We start from the raw sequence: 19,717 nt of genomic DNA, 5'->3' as shown, positions 1-19,717 counted from the left end.
GAGGGTGACGCCGAGTCCAGAGATGGCAATATTTGGAGGGTCGGAGGATCCAGGTGCCCAGGAGGGGAGAGGCCGACGTTTTGGCCTTCCTGGTGGCCCGGAGACAGATTTTGCTGGGATGGAGGGACTCGGAGCCGCCAAAGTCAGGGGTGTGGGTCAGTGACATGGCAGGGTTTCTCAGGCTGGAGAAGATTAAGTTCGCCTTAAGAGGTTCAATTCAGGGGTTCGCTCGGAGGTGGCAGCAGTTCATCGACTTCTTTAAGGAAAACTGACAGTCAGCAGAGGTGGCGGGGGGGGGGGGGGGGGGGTGGGGGGAATGGGAGGCATGGCATTTTAGAATAAGGATAGGGAATCTAATATATGGGCAGTCAAGAGGTAGGGCGGGGGGAAAGTTGGGTATGTTATTGTGGTATTGTTGCGTGTGTCGGACCGCTCTATTGTTTAGAATGTTTAATTGTTAAAATTATAAAAGCTTCAATAAAATGTTTTCGAAAAAAAAGGAGTGGCCTGCTGTGATTCCCGCCCTACGACCTGGGTCCCCTGTGGCGGCCGTCTTCTGTGGCGACCGGACCTGGATGGGCCCGGCTGCTGCTTGGGTCTTCCAGGTGGCATGTCCATGTGATGCACCAGGGACCGGGGGGCGGGGAGAGAGGGAGAGTCTGAGATGCTGCAGTGTTCCAGCACCTCCCCTGCGGGAGTCACCGGCATGGGCCCCATCACCTCCTCCTCCCTCGTGATGCCCGGTTGTCCGCTGGCTACTCCATGGGATGGAAGTGCGAGCAGAGCTAACTCCTGAGGCCATCTGGTGCTGCCAGTCTTGGAGGCCCGCTGCCGTCTCGGTCAGGGTCTGCATGCTCGTGACCATGGAGCACAGGGAATGGACTATCTCTGTCTTGTCTGTGCTACATCAGCCAGTGACTGCGCCATCTCCCACTGGGATTGGGACACCTCCCTCTGTGTCTGTGACACGTCGGCCAGCGCCTGGGCAATGCCGCTGATGCTCTCAGCCATGGCCTGCTGTGACCGGGCCAAGCTAAGGAGTGCCACTGCAATGTCCTGGTGACCCTGGCACCTGTTTGCCTGGGAGAGGGCAGCCCTGTCCTGGGTCTTGGCCACCACCTGTACAGACCGCCCCAGGCCTTGGGCATGCTGATCCATGGCCGAAACCCTTGCCCCAAGACCTTCAGCACAGACGCTGCCAGTGCAGTGATTGCCCGGGTGGCAGTCATGGTCAGTATCCTTTTCAAATTGGCAGGCACTAACCAGTGGAGTACCGCAGGGATCGGTGCTGGGACCCCAGCTATTCACAATATATATTAATGATTTGGATGAGGGAACAAAATGTAACATCTCAAAGTTTGCAGATGGTACCAAATTAGGTCTGAGGGTGAATTGTGACGAGGATGCATGGATCCTACAGCAAGATCTGGACAGGTTGGGTGAGTGGGCAAACCAATGGCAGATACAGTATAATTTGGGTAAGTGTGAGGTTATTCATTTTGGAAGCAAAAAGAGGAAGGCAGATTACTACCCGAATGGTTGTAAATTGGGAGAGGGAAGGGTGCAGCGGGGCCCTGGGTGTCCTTGTGCACCATTCGCAGAAGGTAAGCATGCAGGTGCAGCAGGTGCTAAAGAAGGCTAATGGTATGTTGGCCTTCATTGCAAGAGGTTTCGAGTATAGAAGCAGGGATCTGTTGCTGCAATTGTACAGGGCCTTGGTGAGGCCACACTTGGAGTATTGTGTGCAGTTTTGGTCTCCTTCTCTGAGGAAGGATGTTCTTGCTCTAGAGGGAGTGCAGCGAAGGTTTACCAGACTGATTCCAGAAATGGCAGGACTGTCATATGAGGAGAGATTGACTAGGTTGGGATTGTTCTCGCTGGAGTTCAGATGAATGAGGGGGGATCTCATAGAAACTTATAAAATTCTAACAGGACTAGAGAAGGTAGATGCAGGGAAGATGTTACCAATGATGGGTGTGTCCAGAACCAGGGGCCACAGTCTGAGGATTCAGGGTAAACCATTTTGGACAGAGATAAGGAGACATTTCTTCACACAAAGAGTGGTGAGCCTGTGGAATTCATTACCACAGGAAGTAGTTGATGTTAAAACTTTGAATATATTCAAGAGGCGGCTGGATATAGCCACTAGGGGAGAATGGGATCAACGGCTATGGGGAGAAAGCAGGATTAGGCTATTAAGTTGGGTGGTTAGCCATGATCGTGATGAATGACAGAGCAGGCTCGAAGGGCCAAAAGACCTCCTCCTGCTCCTATCTTCTATGTATGTATCTATGTATGCATCACCTCCTGCGCCTGGATGGGGTTGATTTCCTCCAACTGCACCTGCAGCTGCTGGATGCTCGCCGACAACCCCTGACATAGTCTCTGGCTCTGCAACTGCATCTCCACAATCGATGGGACCGCCCGTTCCAGAGGCCTGAAGCCCAACTGCGTGGTTAGTCCCTGGTGTCAGTTCCTCCTCCAATTGTCCGTCCCCTCGGGCTTCCTAACTCCACCTGCTGTACCGGGGCATGTGTGTGTGGTGCGCACCAGATAGTGCCCCAGGAGCCTCTTCACTAACATGTCTAACTGTGCTGAGTAATTTTGGGATGGTGGAGGGTGTTTGAGACAGCTGTGATGGAAAGTCAGTGTCATCATTGGACTCGAGCTCAGGGGTATCCTGGGGTTCAGGTTGGTGGCTTCCGTCCGTGTTGGTATTGACCTAGTCGCTGGTTGGCACCTGAGGTTCTGGCTGTGGCTGTGGCTAGGGTCGCGGGCTGGGACACCAGAATGGCCCGCCCCATTTCCAGCAGCTCTGCAAGATGCATGATTTGACCACAAGCTGGGGGGGGGGGGGGGGGGGCACGGCGGGGGGGAGAGTGGGGGGGTTGTATTGGGAAGGGGGCAGGGGTGTGTGCTTGAGAGTGGGGTATGAAGGGGGGTGTCCTGAGATGAGACTCCTTAAAATCAGATAGCTAGGATAACATCAGAATAGTTATACATAAGTTAGTTTATTGAGGATTGCGACTAATCATAGAAAGTGTACCCAGTAATCATTATTAAACATGTATTCTTAGAACATAGAAGTAACAAACGTGGGAATCTTTCAAGCGACAATTGATTAGGATTCAGGAAAGTCACATTCCTGACTGAATGAAGGATAAGTATGGGAAGTACTGGGAGCCTTGGACAACGAGGGATATTGTGAACCTCGTCAAAAAGAAAAAGGAGACTTTTGTACGATCTAGAAGGGTAGGGACAGTCAAATCCCTTGAGCAGTATAAAGAAAGTAGGAAGGTACTGAAGCAGGAAATGAGGAGGGCTAGGAGGGGTCATGAAAAGTCCTTGGCAAGTAGGATTAAGGTGAATCCCAAAGCTTTTCATTCATATGTAAAAAACAAGAGGGTGGCCAGGGAAAGGATTGGACCATTTAAGGGCAGTGGGGGGAATCTATGTGCTAAGCCAATGAAATGGGTGAGGTACTAAATGAATACATTGCATCAGTGCTCACTAAAGAAAAGGACTTTGTGGAAGTTGATTCTTGGGTAGGGTGTGTGGACAATCTGGATCATGTTAACATGGAAAAGGAGGAGGTACTGGGTCTTTTAAAAGATATTAAGGTAGATAGGTCTCCTGGGCCAGATGCGATTTATCCCAGAATATTGAGGGAAGCAAGAGAGGAAATTGTTGGGGCCTTGATTGACATCTTTGTATCCTCATTGGCTACCGGTGAGATCCCAGAGGACTGGAGAGTAACTGATGTGGTATCGCTGTTTAAGAAAGGTAGCAGGGATAATCCAGGAAACTATAGGCCAGTGAGCCGGTAAATTATTGGAGCGAATTCTCAGGGGCAGGATTTTAACCCATTTAGAAACAAGATGGATACGAACTGGCTCGGTCATAGAAGCCAAAGGGTAACAGTAGAACGTTGTTTTTCTGAATGGAAGTTGATGACTAGTGGTGTTCTACAAGGATCTGTGCTTGGGCCTCTGTTGTTTGTGGTGTTACATAAACCATTTGGAGGAAAATGTAGCAGGTCTGATTTGTAAGTTTCGCGGATGACACCAAGGTGGAGTTGCAGATAGTGTTGAGGATTGTCAGAAGATACAGTAGGACATAGTTAGGCTGGAGACTTGGGCAGAAAAATGGCAAATGGAGCTTAATCCGGACAATGTATTTTAGTGGGTCTAACATAGAGGAGAAATGTACCGTAAATGGTAAAACTCTTCAGAATATAGAAAGTCAGAGAGATCTGGGCGTGTAGGTCCACAGATCTTTGAAGGTAAATAAATAAATAACCTTTATTGTCACAAGTAGGCTTACATTAACCCTGCAATGACATTACTGTGAAAAGCCCCTAGTCGCCACATGCCGGCGCCTGTTCGGGTACACAGAGGGAGAATTCAGAATTCTCAGCTGGTACAGGAATTGAACCCGTGCTGCTGGCCTTGTTCTGCATCACAAACCAGCTGTCCAGCCCACTGAGCTAAATCTGCTCTAAAACATTTCTGATTAAGTTGTGACTGCGATGGCCGGGAATTGAACCCGGGTCAACTGCTTGGAAGGCAGCTATGCTCACCACTGTACTACCATCGCTCACTATGGTGGCAACACAAGTAGAAAAGAAAGTCAAGAAAACTTATGGAATGCTTTCCTTCATTGGACGCGGCATCGAGTGTAAAAACTGGTAAGTCATGCTACAGTTGTATAGCACCTTGGTAAGGCCGCACTTGGAATATTGCGCACAATTCTGGTCGCCACACTACCAGAAGGATGTGGAGGCTTTGGAGAAGGTGCAGAGGAGGTTTACCAGGATGTTGCCTGGTCTGGAGGGCGTTAGCTATGTGGAGAGGCTGAATAGACTTGGACTGTTTTCATTAGAAAGACGGAGGTTGAGAGGTGATCTGATAGAGGTGTACAAGATTATGAGGGGCATGAATAGAGTGGATCAGCAGGCACTCTTTCCCAAGGTGGAGGGGTCAGTCACCAGGGGGCATAGATTTAAGGTCCGTGGTGCAAAGTTTAGAGGAGATGTGCGAGGCAGGTTTTTTACGCAGAGGGTGGTGAGTGCCTGGAACGCGTTAACAGGGGAGGTGTAAAAGTAGATACATTAACGGCTTTCAAAAGGCATCTTGACAAACACGTGGATAGGATGGGTAGAGAGGGATACGGCAGAAGGAGGTGCTGAGGGTTTTAGCAAAGGCTGGTATCATGACTGGTACAGGCTTGGAGGACCAAAGGGCCTGTTCCTGTGCTGTATTGTTCTTTGCTCTTTGATGGCCGGTTGGTAAAAATGGACCCCAGGCAAAAGAATTTGAAAAACACTGTCCTAAATCACTGACAACAAGGTCTCTGAACAAAGGTAGTTTATTCCTCAGCTCAGCAGATATATAAAACACTTGTGTTCTGCCCACACTCCCATCACATAACCTGTTTCGTAGCCGCGTCATCATGTTCTCACATGATCACTCGGTCTACAGCTTCTATTGGCAGCCACTCCTCTTCTGATGTCTGCTCCTCAGCTTCTGTGACCATCCCTTCCTTTTCAGAAGTCCACCCCTCCCTCCACCTGATTTGAAACAAATTACAGAAGTTGCAGATGTACAATGGCTGTCATTCCAATCAAGGATTGAGAGCTTCCCTGGAAAACCGCCAGATTTTATTTACTTGTTGCCAGATGGCCATTAATCCCTGTTTGCATATGTTAAATCTTTTGATTGTATTCAGAGATATGCAAATAGAAGATAATTGGTTGGTTTCCCTCCACTAGCGTGCTATTTTGCCATCTTAATGCCTTCCAGCCACTCACATGATTCTTATTGCAGTTTCCCATCCTGGTCTTTGACACTTGATTTCCTGCATGATTTTCCCATTGTTCCCACTTTTTCATGCTATATTAAATGTGTATCATATGTGTATCATCATTTGTAGGTGGCGTGGTACTACTGGTTAGGGAGAATATCACAGCTGTACTGCGGGAGGACACCTCAGAGGGCAGCGAGGCTATATGGATAGAGATCAGGAATAAGAAGGGTGCAGTCACTATGTTGGGGGTTTACTACAGGCTGCCCAACAGCCAGCGGAAGATAGAGGAGCAGATAGGTAGACAGATTTTGGAAAGGAGCAAAAGCAACAGGATTGTTGTGATGGGAGACTTTAACTTCCCCAATATTGACTGGGACTCACTTAGTGCTTGGGGCTTGGACAGGGCAGAGTTTGTAAGGAGCATCCAGGAGGGTTTCTTAAAACAATATGTAGATAGCCCAGCTAGGGAAGGGGCTGTCCTTGTTCTCTCGGGCGTACATAAAAAGCAAGAGGGTAGCCAGGGAAAGGGTTGGCCCACTGATGGACAGGGGAGGGAATCTATGTGTGGAGCCAGAGGAAATGGGCGAGGTACTAAATGAATAATTTGCATCAGCATTCACCAAAGAGAAGGAATTGGTGGATGTTGAGTCTGGCGAAGGGTGTGTAGATAGCCTCGGTCACATTGAAATCCAAAAAGACGAGGTGTTGGGCGTCTTGAAAAATATTACGGTGGGTAAGTCCCCAGGGCCTGATGGGATCTACCCAGAATACTGAAGGAGGCAAGAGAGGAAATTGCTGAGGACTTGACAGAAATCTTTGGATCCTCACTGTCTTCAGGTGATGTCCCGGAGGACTGGAGAATAGCCAATGTTGTTCCTTTGTTTAAGAAGGGTAGCAAGGTGTAGAGGGTGCCATCTCCGCTACTCCACTACTGGGCCGATATCTGGGGTTCGAATATCTGTGTGTGTCTCTCTCCAGCTGGCACTGAAACTTCAGAGGCCAGGGGATGTCGCACTGGGACACTTCCACTGAAGAGAGCACTGATTCAAGCCTGCCGTTTATTCCTAACCGACAGCCTGAGACTTATATCACACAGATCTCCAGACCCCTACCAATACCCAGGTGATTCTCTCTCTTGCCGGTGGTGCAACAGCCACCCGGTTCCTACTCCACTAGAGTAGCTTTCCCAAGAGAGAGAATAGGACACTGCTGTTTATTCCCTAACCAGCAGTCTGTCCTGAGTGAATCGCTCAAGATGACCCTGGATTCCTGAACCCGGAATTAAGGTGAGGAGTATTTTAACAATGATTTGGTCAGAGATCGCTGGTGAAGGATTGAAGAATTTAAACGACTCCAATTAGCATCAAATCGAGATTTATTGTAAAACCCAGGTCAAAATCATCAACAGAAGAAACACAGTAAAATCTTATGCTCTAATACAACTAAGTCTATTCAAAAGGTAATATAGCGGACACAACGAAAATTCTTACAGTTACACAGGTTTTAGCAAAATCACAAGGCACAAAACAAGTTCCCTTCCCCAAAGCCTCAACCACTATTAAAATCAAGGGAGTTTCGCAAGCTGCTGCGGGTTACTTACGGTCACAGGCTGCAGAGGTCAAGTCAGGGGTGCAGAGATCGAGCCAGGAACGAAGAGACCCCTACTCGAAAACACAGCCCCTTTTATATAGTTATACCTGGCTTTGTTCTGTGATCGGCCAGCCCCTTTTGCATTGAAAAGGTAGGTTTTCAAAGTTCCCGCTGGTCCCGCCCCCTTTGAGACGGTCAGAGCTGTATGTTTCCGGGGTATTCCTTGCAGGTCCGCTTCTTCCAGCTAGGCAGACCTGCGCGATTTGAATTTGGCGCTGGCTCCGCCCCCTTCTTTCAGTGAGTTTCTGCCGGTAGCTCCTGTCAAGATTGGAGTACCTCCCCCAGGTCCGCCTCCAACTTGGTTTTTTCTGCCGGTAGCTTCTGTCAAGCTTGGAGTACCTCCCCCAGGTCCGCCTCCAACTTGGTTTTTTTCAGACCTGCGCGATTTGAATTTGGCGCTGGCTCCGCCCCCCTTCTCCCAGTGAGTTTCTGCCGGTAGCTCCTGTCAAGATTGGAGTACCTCCCCCAGGTCCGCCTCCAACTTGGCTTTTCTCTACCGCTGATTTTCTAGGGGCTTTTCCAGCGCAATATGCTGGACTCAGACAGTCTGATTTCTAGTTTTAATGAGGTTAGGCTCTTCTGTGGAGAATTTCAGTGTCTTCCAGCTGCTCCGGAGATGGCTGCTGTTCTCACCTCGCTATGTTGATGGGGTGCTAATTGGATTCTGCTCTGGTGGAGGCCAGGTCATTTACATTTGCATGGGGCTATGACCATCCCATTGTCCTGCTTGCATGCAAGCCTCCTGTGTATTCCCGTGCCCCTTTGTCTGTGTCTTGATGTTATCTTGTTTGTCTGGCTCCTTCTTCCTTGTAGCTCCTAGGGGGGTGTTTGTACATGTTTATGTATTTATGCCCTTACTCAGCTCAGCGGGCCAAGCCTGCTGGGAAAACTGGTTCTGTTCCCTTGGCTGGAAAGTCGGTTTACAGTCTCTGAGTTTCTCCAAAAAGGGCCGAATTGCCCGAAAACCTTACAGATGCCCCTTCGATACGTCCCTACCTGCTTGGACCGTATCGACACAGGTGAAGGGCAATTATTTCCTTTTGTGTGGACCGTAGGTCCCCCCCTCAGCAACATGCGAAATTACAATTCCCAAGACAGTTCCCTTAGTCTAGGCTACCCCTGGTTTCAATGAAAGGGAGAGACAAGACCATATCTAATTTAAACACACAGTAACATATACACATTTCACCGGAACCCCAAACGTAAGGGTCCCTGTACATATATCACAATCAAGTACACATTTCACCGGAACCCCAAACGTAAGGGTCCCTGTAACCCGCGAATCCATACAACTATTTCATCTGTTTATTTCACCAAGGATCCTCCTTTCTTGGCTGCACTTCGCTTCTTCCCGATGAGGGCTCTTCATTTACTCTCCATCGTCGATACCTGCAGCTGAGAGGTTTAGTCCAACTGAGGCGACAGCACAATGTACCCCCTGTACAACATTTCCTTTGTGGGACAAATACTAAACCATTCTCAGGCCCCCCCCTGGTGGTGATCGGACAGTTGTGAGGGTCGATCGGTTGGGCTGTGGGCAGGGGTCGCTTTACCTGAACCAGCAGTTCGGTAGCTTCTACAGTCATCCCTTCCCTGGGCGTTACACATCCCTCCCCACTGTGGTCAATTTATCCCGTTCCCTGGGTTCTGCCACCACCTTACAAAAGTGATTAATGCCCCTTGTGGGCACGCCTTGGTAGATCCCCATGAACACAAATAAATGCCCTGGTCAGAAGCCCACCCCTTATCCCCGCAAACGGTGATCCTACCCGGTGACCCCGTGATGGTCCGGTAGGTGTTGTCCAGTCTGTTCCCAGTCCGAGGACCGATCCCTCATGTCCAGCCTCAGCTTCCTGGGCCACCACCATCTCCCCAAAGGAACGTCCCCCTCACAGGTTAAACACACCCGCCTGCCCCCAGTCACCCTAACCCGGTCAGTCGAAGGACTCTTCTGTCTCGCCTCTGCGGAGTTCTCCCGGTCCCACCATCGCCAAGATCAGCAAACTCCACATCGTCGGGTGCCCCATCTGTAAAAACAAAACACATTCTTGCCTCTACAGCCCTACCTACCTTGAAGTGCATGGGTGCTATCCGGTGGCGGCAGCAGCTCCTGCTTTGAAGTTGCCGCAGCCTGCCTGGGGTTCTGTGTTTACAGCCCGGCTCCCCAGGGTCCTAGTGCCTGCCGCTATCCGGTGCAGCAGCAGCTCCTGCTTTGAAGTTGCCGCAGCCTGTCTGGGGTTCTGTGTTTTACAGCCCGGCTGCACCAGGGTCCTAGTGCCTGGTGCTTCATCATTTTACCCTTGCACCAGGCGCTTCTGTGTTCCCACGATCCTAAATACTTCACACACAACTACACACTAATTAGAACTAACAGGGGGGGAATGCTATATACAATGCCACCCGTCTCCGGGTGGCCAAATTAAAACTGTGCCCCGCTAAACTGGGGCAGTTCACCTGTTTGGTCCAATGGCTCGGGCCAGACCGTCCCCTCCCGGGGGTTCGGGCTGCCCCTTGCCTCTCCTTTCCCAACAGGGTTCGGTGATCCCTCATCGCTCCCTTCCACTCGGGCCCCCTTACTGCGGGACCGGGTGACAGGGAGGTGTGATGGGGACCATCTTACCGGGGGCTTGGAGACCCGATTGCTCCCTCGTCCCCCGACTGGTTCCCAAGCCCAAGGTGATACCTTCACTTCCTCCGCCTCCTTAGCCTCTATACTAAGGCAGGCTACCTGACCCACAGGTAAGGGCTTGGGAATCCTTACTGTCCCTGGGCTGGGTGCTTGCAGCACGGTCGGTTTCTTTGGGACTGCCCCTTCGGGACAGCACCTTGTCACCAGTTGTGTGACCGTGGAGTCAGGGACCTCCCCCACCGTCGTTAATTCTACGGGGGGTTTCTCCACTACCACCCCCAGTCTTCCCCCCACCTTGCTCTTTCTTGTCCTTATGGGGTGGAACAATTTAAACTGACTGATGTGGCGTTCGCATGGGTCCCACCTTAAGGGATTTAAACTGCAAATAGCCCCTGAGGCAGCCTCCAGAATGGGACCCTGCACCTGGACCGGACCAGGGTCTGGGGCTCGAACTACCCCTGCGCTCCCTTTTTCCTGAGGCTGCTCCCTGGGTAGTCATACGGGTTCTTGTGGTGTGGGTGCGGGCAGGCCCTGGCCCGTTGCCATTGCCCCCTGTCCTGAGCCTTGCAAAAGGGCTAAAATTTTACTTATCTCGATGGTTCCCGGGGCAGCTGCTCCTACCGCCGGGGTCTGACTCTCTACTGCGGGAGCCCTCTCCTGCTTGCTAGGGTTTCTACATTCCCTCTTGAAATGCCCGGCCTTCCCACACCCGTAGCATACCGGTTTCTCGTCGGAGGTCCGGGTGCCCACATGCTTCCACTCTCTCTTAGGGGCTGCTGGCGCGATTTCATGCACCCTACCCTTAAGGGGCTTGTCCTCACCCCTCTCCCCATTACGATATGCGAGGGTAAGTTTCCTAAGGACCTCTTCCTCATTAAGGTCCGGACTCTGCGGGTCGAACCAGTGTTCGGCTTTTGCCCTAACGTTAGGGAGACAGTTGGCAACTAGGGTCTTCAGCCAGTGGGCGGTTCTTTCCCCTAAATTCCGTCTATCCGCTTGAACCCCGCATGCCTCCATATAGACAATCCACAGCCTGTCTGCGAACATGGTGGGAGATTCCCCTGGTTGCTGCTTGGTTTCCCCCACTCTCATGAAAGGGCTCCCCAGATTCAAGCCCATCGCCTCCAGAACAGCAGTCTGTGCGGCCGCCCAGGTGTCAGGTCTTCCCCCATTCCCAGAGGTCACTGTCCTGCATAGCTGGGCATCTAGGGTCATCAGGAGCATCTTTATTTGCTCCCCTTCGTCGCAGTCATTGATGTTGGCAGCCTGTTCCACCTCCATAAAATGCAGCGACGGATCCCCCTTTGGAGTTAGTCTGGGAACGTGGGCCACCATCCCCCTGAGCGCGGATGCCCCATGAGGAACGATAATGTCGCCCTCAACCGGTCCCCTGTTTGCCATCCCCGCCGGGGGACCATACCTTCTTTGCCTGACAGGGCACATCTGCCCTACCTGGGGTTCCTGCTCCTCCTCCCCACTGTCCAGCTCTCCTGCCTCGTTGGGTAGCCCCCCTGTCCCCGGGCTAGCTACCCATATAGGAGACGCCGCTATCTGGGGATACACCACTGACCCCCCTTGGACCTGCCCCTGACCGGGCGGTCCAAACCCTACCTGCTGACCCGGCCCCATCACCGGCATCCCAGGCAGCGGTCTGTCCCCATCCCATGGGGACCCACATACGAAACCAGGCGGACACGCCGCCAGCTGGGGGTACCCTGCCGACCCCCCTTGGACTTGCTCCTGAACGTGCAGTCCGATCCCCCCCTGCCGGCCCGGACACAATCCCGGTGCCTCAGGAGGCGGTCTATTCCCCTTGGCCTTTGGGGAATCATCCGCTGCGAGGAGCACCTTGCCCCTAGGGAACCCCCCTGGACCTACCAGGTGTATCTGTCCCCTGAACCTGGACAAGGCCTCCTCCAACTCCGTTATTCGTGCCTGGCACGGCCCATGGGCACAGTCCCCTACTTCCTCGCGAGCCACTCGGTATGCTGCCTGGATGTCCCGGAACTTCCCCTCCAGCTTCCTACACTGCTCTGTACTCCGAGCATAGAGTCCCTGGAGCCTCCGTTCCTTTTCTTTACCCTCCACTATCTGGCAGTGGAGATAGTCCTTCTCACATCTGTTAGACTCGCTTTCCTGTTTCATTTCTGCCACTTCCCCCCGCAGTCGTTCCGCTGCGCTAGCCTCCTGCTCTAACTCTTCGATTCTTTGCTCTGCGTTGACTACTTGCTGAGACAGGCAAACCAGCCAAACTGCCTTCTCCAAGTGCCTTTTGTGCGCCTTGCTTTCTGTCCATGCAGCCGCTGCCATTACCGGTTGCTCTGCATTGATCAATTCTGAGACCCAAGGTTTGGTGAGGTTGACCTTTTGCCACAAATATGAGGATATTCTCTCCTCCATTTTGCTTCGTTCCCTCACCCCCTCTGCCACGTCACATACTCCAAACCACCGGGGTCCTGCCGCGGTCGCCATTGTAGAGGGTGCCATCTCCGCTACTCCACTACTGGGCCGATATCTGGGGTTCGAATATCTGTGTGTGTCTCTCTCCAGCTGGCACTGAAACTTCAGAGGCCAGGGGATGTCGCACTGGGACACTTCCACTGAAGAGAGCACTGATTCAAGCCTGCCGTTTATTCCTAACCGACAGCCTGAGACTTATATCACACAGATCTCCAGACCCCTACCAATACCCAGGTGATTCTCTCTCTTGCCGGTGGTGCAACAGCCACCCGGTTCCTACTCCACTAGAGTAGCTTTCCCAAGAGAGAGAATAGGACACTGCTGTTTATTCCCTAACCAGCAGTCTGTCCTGAGTGAATCGCTCAAGATGACCCTCGATTCCTGAACCCGGAATTAAGGTGAGGAGTATTTTAACAATGATTTGGTCAGAGATCGCTGGTGAAGGATTGAAGAATTTAAACGACTCCAATTAGCATCAAATCGAGATTTATTGTAAAACCCAGGTCAAAATCATCAACAGAAGAAACACAGTAAAATCTTATGCTCTAATACAACTAAGTCTATTCAAAAGGTAATATAGCGGACACAACGAAAATTCTTACAGTTACACAGGTTTTAGCAAAATCACAAGGCACAAAACAAGTTCCCTTCCCCAAAGCCTCAACCACTATTAAAATCAAGGGAGTTTCGCAAGCTGCTGCGGGTTACTTACGGTCACAGGCTGCAGAGGTCAAGTCAGGGGTGCAGAGATCGAGCCAGGAACGAAGAGACCCCTACTCGAAAACACAGCCCCTTTTATATAGTTATACCTGGCTTTGTTCTGTGATCGGCCAGCCCCTTTTGCATTGAAAAGGTAGGTTTTCAAAGTTCCCGCTGGTCCCGCCCCCTTTGAGACGGTCAGAGCTGTATGTTTCCGGGGTATTCCTTGCAGGTCCGCTTCTTCCAGCTAGGCAGACCTGCGCGATTTGAATTTGGCGCTGGCTCCGCCCCCTTCTTTCAGTGAGTTTCTGCCGGTAGCTCCTGTCAAGATTGGAGTACCTCCCCCAGGTCCGCCTCCAACTTGGTTTTTTCTGCCGGTAGCTTCTGTCAAGCTTGGAGTACCTCCCCCAGGTCCGCCTCCAACTTGGTTTTTTTCAGACCTGCGCGATTTGAATTTGGCGCTGGCTCCGCCCCCCTTCTCCCAGTGAGTTTCTGCCGGTAGCTCCTGTCAAGATTGGAGTACCTCCCCCAGGTCCGCCTCCAACTTGGCTTTTCTCTACCGCTGATTTTCTAGGGGCTTTTCCAGCGCAATATGCTGGACTCAGACAGTCTGATTTCTAGTTTTAATGAGGTTAGGCTCTTCTGTGGAGAATTTCAGTGTCTTCCAGCTGCTCCGGAGATGGCTGCTGTTCTCACCTCGCTATGTTGATGGGGTGCTAATTGGATTCTGCTCTGGTGGAGGCCAGGTCATTTACATTTGCATGGGGCTATGACCATCCCATTGTCCTGCTTGCATGCAAGCCTCCTGTGTATTCCCGTGCCCCTTTGTCTGTGTCTTGATGTTATCTTGTTTGTCTGGCTCCTTCTTCCTTGTAGCTCCTAGGGGGGTGTTTGTACATGTTTATGTATTTATGCCCTTACTCAGCTCAGCGGGCCAAGCCTGCTGGGAAAACTGGTTCTGTTCCCTTGGCTGGAAAGTCGGTTTACAGTCTCTGAGTTTCTCCAAAAAGGGCCGAATTGCCCGAAAACCTTACAAAGGATAATCCAAGAAACTACAGGCCGGTGAGCCTTACGTCAGTGGTAGGGAAATTACTGGAGAGAATTGTTCGAGACAGGCTCTACTCCCATTTGGAAGCAAGGGGTCGTATTAGCGAGAGGCAGCACAGTTTTGTGAAGGGGAGGTCGTGTCTCACTAACTTGATAGAGTTTTTCAAGGAGGTCACAAAGATGATTGCTGCAGGTAGGGCAGTGGATGTTGTCTATATGGACTTCAGTAAGGCATTTGACAAGGTCCCTCATGGCAGATTGGTACAAAAGGTGAAGTCACACATTATCAGAGGTGAGCTGGCAAGATGGATACAGAACTGGCTAGGTCATAGAAGGCAGAGAGTAGCAATGCAAGGGTGCTTTTCTGATTGGAGAGCTGTGACTAGTGGTGTTCCGCAGGGATCAGTGCTGGGACCTTTGCTGTTCATAGTATATATAAATGATTTGGAGGAAAATGTAACTGGTCTGATTAGTAAGTTTGCGGACGTGACAAAGGTTGGTGGAATTGTGGATAGCGATGAGGACTGTCAGAGGATACAGCAGGATTTAGATCGTTTGGAGACTTGGGCGGCGAGATGGCAGATGGAGTTTAATTCGGAGAAATGTGAGGTGATGCATTTTGGAAGGTCTAATACAGGTAGGGAATATACAGTGAATGGTAGAATCCTCAAGAGTATTGACGGTCAGAGAGATCTTGGTGTACAGGTCCACAGGTCACTGAAAGGGGCAACACAGGTGGAGAAGGTAGTCAAGAAGGTATATGGCATGCTTGCCTTCATTGGCTGGGGCATTGAGTATAAGAATTGGCAAGTCATGTTGCAGCTGTATAGAACCTTAGTTAGGCCACACTTGGAGTATAGTGTTCAATTCTGGTCGCCACACTACCAGAAGGATGTGGAGGCTTTAGAGAGGGTGCAGATGAGATTTACCAGGATGTTGCCTGATATGGAGGGCATTAGTTATGAGGAGAGATTGAATAAACTTGGTTTGTTCTCACTGGAACGACGGAGGTTGAGGGGCGACTTGATAGAGGTCTACAAAATTATGAGGGGTGGATAGTCCCAGACTTTTCCCAGGGTAGAGGGGTCAATTACTAGGGGGCATAGGTTTAAGGTGCGAGGGGCAAGGTTTAGAGGAGATGTGCGAGGCAAGTTTTTTACACAGAGGGTAGTGGGCGCCTGGAACTCGCTACCGGAGGTGGTGGTGGAAGCAGGGACGATAGTGACATTTAATAGGATGGGAATAGAGGGATACGGACCCTGGAAGTGTAGAAGATTTTAGTTTAGACGGGCAGCATGGTCGGCGCAGGCTTGGAGTGCCGAAGGGTCTGTTCCTGTGCTGTACTTTTCTTTGTTCTTTGTTCTTTTATTACACAGTACCAGATCTGAAATAGCATGGTGCTGAAGTTATTCCACAATTTATTGTTGTAGGAAACTTTCATGTAAGCTATTTACAAACTCAATAATTTCTGGTTTAATACCCTGTCAACAACTTAACTACAGAGCGGCATGCTGGCACAGTGGTTAGCACTGCTGCCACCCATCACCAGGGATCCGCGTTCAATTCCAGCCTTGGGTGACTGTCTGTGTGGAGTTTGTACGTTCTCCACCGAACCTGCACATCTTTGGACTGTGGCAGGAAACCGGAGCACCCGGAGGAAACCCACACAGACACGGGGAGAACGTGTAAACTCCAAACAGATAGTGACCCAAGACAGGAATCGAACCTGGGACCCTTGAGTTGTGAAACAACAGTGCAAAACCACCGTGCTACCGTGCCACCCCGAGTCCAGTGACAATACTACTATGCCACCGTCAGGGACACAGTGCTACCTACACACCCTGGCTGCCCTGAGGAGGTTGTTCAGTTTTTTCATGCACTGCCGCCTGGTCCAGACAATGTTGCTGGTGGCGCTGACCACCTCTGCCACTTGTGCCCAGGCAGGGCGAACGGCAGGGGCTGGCAGCTTCCTTTCCAGGCCTGGGTACAGGATCTCCCGCCTCTCCTCCATCGCATCCAGGATGGTCTCCAGCTCGGCGTCTGTGAATCCCAGGGCCACTCTCCTCACTGCCATCTTCTTGGCTGGATGGTATGTGTGGAGAGTGAAGTGTGTACATATAGCTGCAGTTTGTCAGCTTCCTGAGTGTCAATCGCGAAACTGGCGAACCCTGCACCATTTCTCAATGGAATTGATTATGTGCCATGTGGCGCCGGTGCTAGCCCCTTAACAGTCGCTGGATCGGTCCAGGTGCGGCGCCAGTTTTCCTGTCATGGAAGTCCATGAATCCTGTCGTGGAAGTCCATGAATCCTGCCCTGGCGTCAGCACTCCGGCTCAGGAATGGAGAATCCCACCTATCGGGTCTCAAGGGTAGTTAACCAGCATTTCCTCAGAATCAAGGAATCCCTACAGAAGGAGGCTGTAGAGTCCGAACTGGAGAGATAACAGGAACACACAATGGGGCAGAAATGAACGACTGGTTTATTACGGTATACACAAAATCTTAAAACTATTACTCCTGTCTCCGAAGGGCCATTCTGCCTGGCCTGCACCCAGGTCAGGGTTTTTATGGTGTTCCTCACCCAATTATCGGGAAAGTTCATACTCAACTGTGGAAGGTGAAAATTGAATGGAGCACTGTCCTTGTCCCCCAAAGGGGTCATAACAGAGCCCCATTGACTCATTGATTCTACACCCACCCTCTGAAAGTGCACTCTTCCAGGCCCAGTCCCCCGCCCTACGCCTGTAACCCCATAGTCCATAGAATGGTCAATCCACCTAATTTGTACATCTTTGAACAGTGGAAGGAAACTGGAGCACCCGGAGGAAACTCATGCAGACATGGGGAGAGCATATACACACACACACACAGACAGTCACCAAGATTGGAATTGACCCGGGTCACTGCAATGTGAGGCAGCAGTGCTAACCATGGTGCCAGGTTACTGCCTGGGCATTTGTACCTGGATAAAACATCCATGTGGTTCACATTGACATGGATATGGGTTTTGAGAAGGGAAATGATCTAAGATGTCCCTGAAAATTCCAAACAGGCTTAGTTTGCCAGCGCCAGTGGGAGAGAACAAGTAATGGCTGAAAATCTATCTCGTTCACCGTACCAAAATACAAGTGGGTTTTTATGTTTGGATTGGGAATAACAAATTCATGAGGAATTAAAATGAGGCTGGAAGATTTTTCTAACTTGTACTAGGAGAAGACATCAGTATAAAAACAATTACAAACTATATGGCTGAGAAAACTCTGAGATTTGGATCATGGAATACTGCCTTTTAAGTTATTTGTGCACTTGGCCTGGGGAAACCATCAATCTGTCAAGAATTCTGAACTGGATTAGCCTTGTTTTTTATGATTGATAGATGCAGAAGTGATGCCTCAAGTAGACTTGATTCCCACATGCAGCCTGCAGAGGACATTCTGCCACTAGAAGGGAGAAAGTGCATCAAGATTGAGACAGTTGTGTGTGTGGTGGTGGGGGGCATGGTGAACAGAAGTGTGTGGAGGGAATGGAGCTGGGTTAGGTTTAGAATGAGCCAGGCTGGTAAGGGAAGCAGGATTGTTAGGCGGTGTTGGACTGAGTGGGCAACATGGCAGGACTGAGGCTTAGGGGAGAGGGCCATGGTATAAGAGAGAAGGGGCAAGATCTGGGCAGCGTGAAGAGGGGCTGAGGGGGACAGTTTGCGATCTTGTGCCTGAAATGTGACGGGGGAGAAAGTGGTAGGTGGGAGAATTGGAAGGGTAGATGGTGGGGACATTTGGGAGAGGTGCAAGGACGAGGCCTATGGTGCGCATCATACAAGCTACTTCTCTTTCACATCAGTCTAAAGGTTTACAATTTTTCCATTGCTTTTCCACCATAGCTGCTCCACATCTAGGGCAGCACGGTAGCACAGTGGTTAGCACAGTGGCTTCACTGCTCCATGGTCCTGGTTCGATTCCTGGCTTGGGTCACTGTCTGTGCAGAACCTGCACATTCTCCCCATGTCTGCATGGGTTTTCTCCGGGTGCTCCGGTTTCTTCCCACAGTCCAATGATGTGCCGGTTAGGTGGATTGGCTATGCTAAATTGCCCTGAGTGTCCAAAAAAAGGTTAGGTGGAGTTACGGGGATAGGGTGGTGTTTTGGGTCAGGGTGAAGGTATGTGCTTAGGTAGGGTGCTCGTTCCAAGGGCTGGTGCAGACTTGATGGGCCGAATGGCCTCCTTCTGCACTGTAAATTCTATGATTCTATGATCTAGAAAACATGGTGAAATTCAGGTTGGGAAGGTAGGGTGGAGAAGTGGAGTCAAAGAGTTCTACAGCACAGAAAAGGCCCTTTGGTCCATCGCATCTGCAAAGGTCAAAAACAATCACCGAATTATGCTCATTTAATTTTCCAGCGCTTGGTCCATAGCCTTGTATGCCTTCAAATTGCAAGTGCCCACCTAAATACTTCACAAATGTTATGAGGGACTCTACCTCAACCAAACTTTCATGCAATGTGTTCCAGACTCCTACCACCCTCTGGGTGAAAACGTTTTTCTTCGCATGCCCTCTAAACATGCCTCCCTCACCTTAAAACTATACCCCCTTTTGATCCCTTCACCAAGAGAAAACATTTCTTCCTGTCTCACTATGTAACTCACAGTTTTGTACATCTCCAGCATGTTCTGTAAGGAAAAAAACTCAGTTTATCCTATGTCTCTTCATAACCAAAACTCTCTAACCCAGGCAACATCCTAGTAAATCTCCTCTCCATGCTTTTCAGAGGAGGGAATAATTAGGGGTGCAAATTAACGGAAATGAAACAGAGTCCCGCGTCAAGACCGTGCTGCAGTCCCATTGGCAAACCAATCTCTAAACCCTGCACTGCAGCCTCTGGACCCCCCCAACTCATCTATAAGGGCGTCACTCCACCTTATAAGGGCAGGGCACCCAGGCCTGATCCCTGGCGAAGACAAAATGCCACCAGGGCACCTTGGTACTACCAGCCTAGCACCCCGGCAGTGCCCCTGCCAGGTAGTGCCACCTGGGCACCCTGGCAGTGCCAGGTTGGCACTGGGTGGCATTGCTAAAGTGCCAGTCCAAGGTGGCATTGGGGTGCCAGGGTAGCAGACCGGCCAGACCTGTCCACCCAGGGGCCCCCATCACCATGGTCATCATTAGATTTTTAATTGCAGATTTTTATTGAATTCAATTTCACCATCTGCCATAGTGGGATTTGAACCCAGGTCACCAGAGCATTACCCTGGGTCTCTGAATTACCAATCCAGTGACAATACCACAACAGCACCGCATCCCCTTTGTGGCAAATGAGGATTGCACAGGGATCAATGCTTGGGTCCCAGCTATTCACAATATAATCAATGACTTGGATTAGGAAACCAGATGAGGGTGTGATTCAATGACGCTGTTGTGCCCGGCGCGAATCTG

The 19,717-nt window shown here is 50.7% G+C and overlaps 1 protein-coding gene and 1 non-coding gene across 2 annotated transcripts in view; one reads left to right on the top strand and one right to left on the bottom strand.

Annotated features, from left to right (window-relative positions):
• LOC140411508 (dynein axonemal heavy chain 8-like) overlaps positions 1–19,717 on the top strand; it is a 2,059,122-nt gene that overhangs the window by 329,458 nt on the left and 1,709,947 nt on the right. The window lies entirely within an intron of this gene.
• Positions 4,525–4,596, bottom strand: trnag-ucc (transfer RNA glycine (anticodon UCC)). Its single transcript has one exon. It is a non-coding gene; the product is annotated as a tRNA-Gly (tRNA).

The sequence above is a fragment of the Scyliorhinus torazame genome, chromosome 4, assembly GCF_047496885.1.
Source record: "Scyliorhinus torazame isolate Kashiwa2021f chromosome 4, sScyTor2.1, whole genome shotgun sequence".
Taxonomy (NCBI): domain Eukaryota; kingdom Metazoa; phylum Chordata; class Chondrichthyes; order Carcharhiniformes; family Scyliorhinidae; genus Scyliorhinus; species Scyliorhinus torazame.
This window is presented reverse-complemented; position numbering and strand designations above follow the sequence as displayed.